We start from the raw sequence: 7,134 nt of genomic DNA on the forward strand, positions 1-7,134 counted from the left end.
TGTTCCTCAGATCACTAGTAGGCTTTTTGTCAGCATTTTTTCCCATTTGGCTGCAGGTATAGGCACATCACTATAGCCCTGACCTTGAAGGCCCAGGCTAGCCCAATCTCATCGTATCTCAGAAGTTAAGCAGGGTTGGCCCTGGTAAGTATTTCGATGGGAGACCAAAAGAGAAAAACAGGGTCATGAGACAGAGGCAGGCAAGGGCAAACCACCTGTTAGTCTCTTGTCTTGGAAACCGTATGTGGTCACCATAAGTCAACTGTGACTCAACAACACCACACACACCCACATCACGATAGCATCCCATTCTGTAGCAGATGTTTTGCCAACTTCTTAAAAATAAATTCTAGGTATATTACTAATACAAGAAGTCTACCAGAAGCAGTGGTAAGAAAAAATAGCAACTGTGAGAGGAAAGCACTGCAGGAGAAAATCCTTCTGCAGAGCCCCCTTTGCCATTGTGAGTGCTTTTGCACACAATGAGACCCAAAAAGTCTGCTACTGAGCCACAGGTTCTCTGTAAGGCTCAGTATGAAGCGATAAGCAGAAGATGAGGTATTGTCCTTCTGAGGAAGCAACCATAGTCTTTCCGGGTGCAGTGCTTGTTCCTGAGTGTTAATGTGGGGTCCCTCAGGGGGCAATTCTTTCTCCAATGTTGTTTAACATATATATGTGCCTCTCACCCAGCTGGTGTAGAACTTTGAGCTGGGCTGTCATCAATATGCTGATGACACCTAGCTGCATCTGTTGATGGATAGATGGCCAATCCTCACCCCAAATAATCTGTCTGATGGGCTAGAACCCATGGTTTCATGGTTGAAGCAGAACCAGCTGAGATTGCATCCTTCAAAGATAGGTGTGCTGTGGTGGGGATTTAGGGCTGGGGTGCCAACTCCTGACTCTGGACATCAGCATTTACCATGAAGCAGGGTTGTTGTTTTTTAGCAGGAGCTCCTCTGCATATTAGGCCATGCCCTCCTGATGCAACCAATCCCCCAGTAGGCTCGGTACTAAGAGCCCTCTTAGCTCTTGGAGGATTGACTACATCCTGGGGGGGGGGGGGTGTGTGCGTGGCCTGATATGCAAAGGAGCACCTGCTAGAAAAAGAGCCCTGCCATGAAGAGTGTGGGTGCATTTCTGGATGCTTCCCTATCAATGGAGGCCCAGATTACTAATGTTGCCAGACTGGTATTCCAGCTGTGCAAGGTTAGGCAACTGGTTCCCTTCTTCTCTCACCTCTATCTAGCCACAGTAATCCATGCAATGGTCACCTCCAGGTTAGACTACTGTCACTTGCTATATGCAGGACTACCCTTGAGAATGCAACAGCCTGGGTTCTCACCAGAACCCCATCAACAGCATATATTCAACCAATGCTTTGCCAACTGCACTGGCTCCAAGTTGGGTATCAGATCAGGTTCAACGTTTGATATTGACCTTTAAGGGCCTAAATGGTCTGGGATTACAATCTCTTGTGGACCACCTCTCCTAGTATGTCCCCCAAAGAAAATTATGCTCAGCAAAGAAAAATATTCTGGTGATCCTTATCTCAAAAAACACCCGGCTGTCCTCAACCAGAGCTAGGGCTTTGGTGGAACTTTCTGCCTAATAACTGTGCCCTGAACACTAGTTCATTATTTTACTGTGAGAAGAGGATCAGACCAAATTTTGAACGCTAGCTGGTTCAGTTCAAATAAGCCTATTTTTATTTCATTTCTCTCCAGTGAGAAATGAGACATCTTTATTTTCCAGAATAGCTTCTTCCCTCATGCTGTATTTTTTTCTGTTAAGATTAAGATGTTTTTCAGGGCTATTTTTGCATTTATTGTAGATAAATGGTAAAGCAGAAGTTCAGTGGCACCTTATTTTGTTACCACAGACTAACACTGCTCCTCTGCAAGAAAAATAATGTAAAAATAGTGTAAAAAACAGGGTGTTGGGGGTTTTTTGAGAAGGAATGCTCAGGAACGCAGTTCCAGCTGGCTTGGCATCAGGGAGTGTAGCCTAATATTCAAATGAGTTCCTACTGGTAAAAAAAGTACCAATGACAGCAAAAAACACAAAGCAAACCCAAAAAGAATGACAACATCTAAATGAAATAAAGTTCTGTCACCTGAAAACAGCCCTATCGGCTCTTTTCTAATGAGAACCTTTGTCATTATGCCCACTCCAGAAATGCCAAAGTATCACATTATTTTTTGAAAACATTTAAATTTTGTTCAGATTCACATATTTATGAATTAGTTTATGATTCATTTATTCATGCTTTTAGGACCTTTAGCTATTTGTCATAATGTATTTTGAGGAGATGTATATTAGCCACTTAGAATTTCCTTAGGAAAAAGTGTGGAATGACTTACTTTAAATCAAAGGGTCAGCATTCCCAACATTTTTTGCCCTTTCCCTCTTTTTTTTTAATTTGATATTTCCTGCTTGCTGGTTTCCAGTTCTTAAAATAATCTTTCCTCATGACAGGAAGTTCTGTAGAGTCAACATCATGTAATTAAGTCCTTTACTGCCATCTAGCGGTCACAGCTTCAATAGCGAACTATAAACTAATAGAACGAAGTTGAGTCCAATAGCACCTTTAAGACCAAAAAAGTTTTATTGAGAATGTAAGCTTTCGTGTGCATACACACTTTGTCAATTAAATTAGGTATAGTTAACCGTGCTACACATAGCTTGTGGGCAGTGGTTAAGCATGCAAAATAGTACAAAGTTAGAATCCAACGACAAAAGAGTGAAATTAACAAATTAAAAGAATAGCAAGTTTGGTTTGGATAGCATCAGGAAAACAGCAAAGGCAATAAAAGTGTCAGAATTGGAGACAGATGGTGAGAATCCATGTCACAGAGCAGTAAATGCAGAGTGTCTATTTTTCCTCAAGCCTAGATTAAACTGAGAACATATTTTTCTCAGAGGTGTTTCTGTTCGCCTAATTTACTTAACATGTAAAATACACTGGAATATGGGTTTAGCATCTGTAATGGGTTTAACACACGCAATGAGATAAACAACCACTATAAACTAAACAGAATTGCTGACACAGGATCATGAAACTAGGAGCACGTTCTATCATAGACTTAGAAACCTCACAAGAAACCTGAAGATCCTGCAGTCCAAACTCCTACCATGAGAACTCAGACCAGCTCTGAATTGGCCCTTGTGTTTGGGAAATTTTCCAGGTTGGGAAATTCCTGGATACTTAGGGATAGAACCTAGGAAGCATAGGGTTTAGTGAGATTAGGGACGTCATCAGGATGTAATGCCATAGAGTCAATTCTCCAAAGCAGCCATTTTTCCCATGGGGAATGATTTCTGTAGTATGGAGACCAGTTGTAATTTCAGAAAATCTGAGCGCCCCAGCTGGAGGTCAGCAACCCCAGGCCTCCAGGTTCCAAAGAGATTTTTCACATGTTGCGCAAGTTATTCCACAATCATGCCCTTTGACTTCATCTCCTCCAGACTATAATGGATCATAGCCAAAAGCAGGCCTCAGCCAGCCACTCTAGTTAGAGACCCTTGGCAAGGGCAGTGAATTATCCACTACAAGAAACAATTCAGAGTTTGGGTGAACCTAACGTTTCTAGTTTATAGGAGACCATCTTTTGTGTAATATTGGTAGACTGGGGCCACACACTGCATGGCTTAACATGTGGTGCTACATGTGGGTGATTCTCAGTCAATATTTGAAAGTCAATAATTTGTTCACATGGAATGATGAAAAACTGCACCCCGCTGAAGCTCAATTTGCCATCCTACATTTCTCTCCCACAGCACTGCATTTTCAAGAGATACAACAAATACTACTATCAAATTGTTTTATTGTTTAAAATAATTTTGGTAGGCTAGATATGTCTTCACCCACCCCCTTTAGATCATGTGCATATATTGCGAGTCCTGATCCTGTTTGGCACCATTTCTTCAAACTGCTGCTCCTTCAGTAGCAGGTCCCCCCCCCTCCCTTTCATTCCTTGCTTAGTCATATGGGAGAGACTCTCAAGTGAGGGATCATACCCTGAACAAGTTCATGACCCAGCACTGCACAGCAGATCTAATTAGGGTATGCGAAAGCAATTCCAGGCCTCCCAGATTCTTGGTGCTTTGCCCACCCACAATGGAGGTTCCCGCAGGAAGAATTGGGAAAGTGTATCTCTGGTGTCCCGTAGTCCCTCTTGCCACCCCCCAGCTCCCTGCGAGGAGGCCAGTCTTAGGAACTGACTACCAGGGCACTTTAAGACTGATCCCAAGAGGAAGGCAAAGCTCTTCCAACTTCCTCCAAAGTTGCTGCCACCAGACTGGTATTTTTTCAGGGCCTAACCCACCCTGTTTCCCCTGAAGGATCAACAATCTCCAAATGACTAAAGAGATACTTATGGCATTCACATTCTCTTCTGAGTAGGGCTGAAAGGCACTGGTCCCTTCTGCAAGCCGCTGGCACCAAACAAAAGGTTAAAGCAAATTTATTCTGATAGTATAGATTTTTTTCCCAACACCATGTAACAAAATAACAAAAGCTGTCTATTTACCTTGACTCTCAGACTAATTGTAGATAGCCAAAAGGTTTACAGTTCCACTGGCACTCCCTTCTGGGACTGTCCCACCAAATCCACCAGGCTCCCCAATATTACTCTTACTGACCCTCAGGTCACCACAGCTCCCTGCCTAAGCAAGCAGCCCAGAAGACTAAAACTAGGAGGAGAAATCTCCTCTTTTACTAGCCCACCAGCCTCTAATTGGCAATCAAGGCCTAATGCCTTGCAGCTGGTGGTTCCACCCTGGAGCTTGCAACAGAAGGTGATAAATCCTGCAGTTTTTAGTCACTAAAACTTAACCCTGGCACTACAGTATCAGTGACATGCTAGTGTTACCAGAAGTGATTTAGTGGATGCTCCAGTTTTAGGAGTTTTTGAAATTTTTAGAACATCTCATGACATCTCTGCCAGTCTTTACCGGAAGTGACATTAGTGTGCTGCTGCAATGGTGGGAGGGGCCATGGCTCAATTTTAGGAGGTTGATTCCTATACCCCACTTTCTGAACTCTGAGGAGTCTCAGAGCAGCTTATAATCACCTTTTCTTCCTCCCCCCACAGCAGACACCTTGTGATGTAGGGGGGACTAAGAGAGGTCTAAAAGAACAGTGACTGGCTCAAGGTCCCCCAAGCAGGGTTCATGTGGAGGAGGAGAATTGAACTCAGCTGACCAGAGTAGAGGCTGCCACGCTTAATGACCAGACCATGCTGCTTGGCATACAGGAGGCCCCAGGTTCAATCCCTGGCAAAAGACCAGGTAGCAGGTGATGCAAAAGACCTCTGCCTGAGACAGTGGAGAGCCACTGCCAGTCTGGGTACACATTACTGACTTTGATGGAGCAGTGGTCTGTTTCAGTATTAGGCAGCTTCATGTGACCATGGTGTACCTTCTAAAAGTTTCCCCAGGAGTTTCTGGCTGCAGCCTGGCAACCCTACTAAGCAATGATAAAGGCAAATAACAAACAAGGAGAATTTGTCACAGGGAATGTTAAAACAAATGAGAACATCTGTGAGACTGACAAACAGCCAGCAGATTCAGTACAGCCTGAGTTTTAACATTCCTAATGTTAGAACTGCAGCACCTATCCATCTGAAGTGCAATACTTGCAGGGACAGAATGTGTTCAGTGGAAGTCAAAGCAGTTTTGGCCAAGAAATTCCGGGATGAGCACAAAACATCCTGGCCAGCAACTGTATCACCGCCCTCACTCATTTACTGCCAGGCTTAGTGCTGCTGCTTTACTCCTGCTTTGTTCAGTTGGGAAAAGTTTGCAGAAACTTCCTTGGCGTTAATAGCATCAAACTTTTATGTGCCTTAGGATACTGGGGTAGCTGTACAGCCTTTCATTATAGTTCCTTTTTTTCCTTCTAATCATAATCCCCTTTCATTCAACTGTCTTTGCTTCTCCCTTCTTTACACTTGTCGTTATGCTGCAGCGAGTGGACTGTGACTTTCCTTAAACTCCTTTGGACCTTGTAAACATTCATAAGTTTAAAAGGAGCAAGAAAAAAAAATCACTGCAACCTTGCAGGAGCCTGCAGACCCATTAGAAGCTCAAACCAAGTCCAGCTAGCCCAGGATGGGTCCTTAGCAGGCACTTCCTAGGTTGCACCTGCTGGATCTTTTATGGCAGTGGTCCCCAATCTTTTTGGCACCAGGGACCAGTTTTGTGGAAGACAATTTTTCCAAGGACCGGACTGGGGGGGGGGGTGGTTTGGGGATGATACAATTGTGCACTTTATTTCTATTAGTTTGGCATGGTGGTTAAGTGTGCAGACTCTTATCTGGGAGAACAGGTTGAGTTCCCACTCCTCCATTTGCAGCTGCTGAAATGGCCTTGGGTCAGCCATAGCTCTCGCAAAGTTGTCCTTGAAAGCGCAGCTTCTGTTAGAGCTCTCAGTCCCACCTACCCCACAGGGTGTCTGTTGTGGGAGAGGAAGGTAAAGGAGATTGTGAGCCGCTCTGAGACTCTGAAAGTTGGAGTGGAGGGCAGGATATAAATTCAATGTCTTTTTCTTCTTATTGTTACTATTATTACATTATAATATATAATGAAATAATTACACAACTCATGGCGTGGCTGCTAACAGGCCACAGACCAGCACTGGTCCATGGCCCGGGGGTTGGGGACCTGTTTTATGGGACATAAATGTCACCTTCCTGAAAAACCTCATGCAAACACTAGCAAGGAAGGACAAATGTTTCGATGGGTCCTCCAAAACGAAATGAAGAAATCATCACAGTTAAATGATCCAAGGCAGCAGGTGCTGGGAAATAACAGGCCCAGTGCTGACATCAGTCTGAGTATCCAGCATTGCCATAGATGCACCAGTGGGCTCGTGGCCTCTAAGGCACCTTCTTATGAACACAAGCTAGAGGTGGAGCATTGTACCATTTGCCAGTGAGGGGATATGATTGTGACAAACATCTACACCCACCTTTTCTCCCAACCCAGGGGCTCAAAGCAGCTTATGTACATAAATTTAAATGGAGACGTAGAAACATGCACATAGGACAACTTGGGTGTCCCATAATCAACTGGAAGTGTCCTAAGTAGATGCTGGCCTGAGCAGCATAGCTCACATGGAGCTTTGCCAGC

Source organism: Heteronotia binoei, chromosome 10, assembly GCF_032191835.1.
Source record: "Heteronotia binoei isolate CCM8104 ecotype False Entrance Well chromosome 10, APGP_CSIRO_Hbin_v1, whole genome shotgun sequence".
NCBI lineage: Eukaryota > Metazoa > Chordata > Lepidosauria > Squamata > Gekkonidae > Heteronotia > Heteronotia binoei.